Below are 484 nucleotides of genomic sequence, written 5' to 3'. Positions count from 1 at the left end.
CGTTATAGCCTGTGCTCTGAAATAGCCATGATTGGAGTTATCCTTGGGATTTGGCCCCTCCTTGACTGTGTTTTATTTAATATCTGTTCTTTATTTGTTTCATCTAATCTTTGCGTTTCAGGCTATTTTATCCACACATATATTACTTCACAAAAACCCAGGATCCTTATCTGATGTGGAGATTCATAACGTTCTTCAACCTTTTGTTTTGTTTAACTTGCTTACTTCACTCAAATATTCTACCGAGCAATATTCTAGGAATTTTTATGTCAGGTCTTTAGATATAGAATAGAATTCTAAGAAGTAAATAAAAATTTCATCTGCATCCCATAATTTCTACCACTAGAACGGTTCCCAGGGTCTGATTTGACACAGGTGGGCCTTAAAGAGTTGGCTCACTTCCAAGCCATCTCCTATATTCACAAAAAACATTCACCAAAAAATTGGTTTCAGTGTCGGTTATGGTCCAAGCAGGTGATTACAC

The sequence above is a fragment of the Otolemur garnettii genome, unplaced genomic scaffold (assembly GCF_000181295.1).
Source record: "Otolemur garnettii isolate 467f Iridium unplaced genomic scaffold, OtoGar3 scaffold00164, whole genome shotgun sequence".
Lineage (NCBI taxonomy): Eukaryota > Metazoa > Chordata > Mammalia > Primates > Galagidae > Otolemur > Otolemur garnettii.
The sequence above is the reverse complement of the archived record's forward strand: the minus strand, read 5'-3'. Positions refer to the sequence as shown.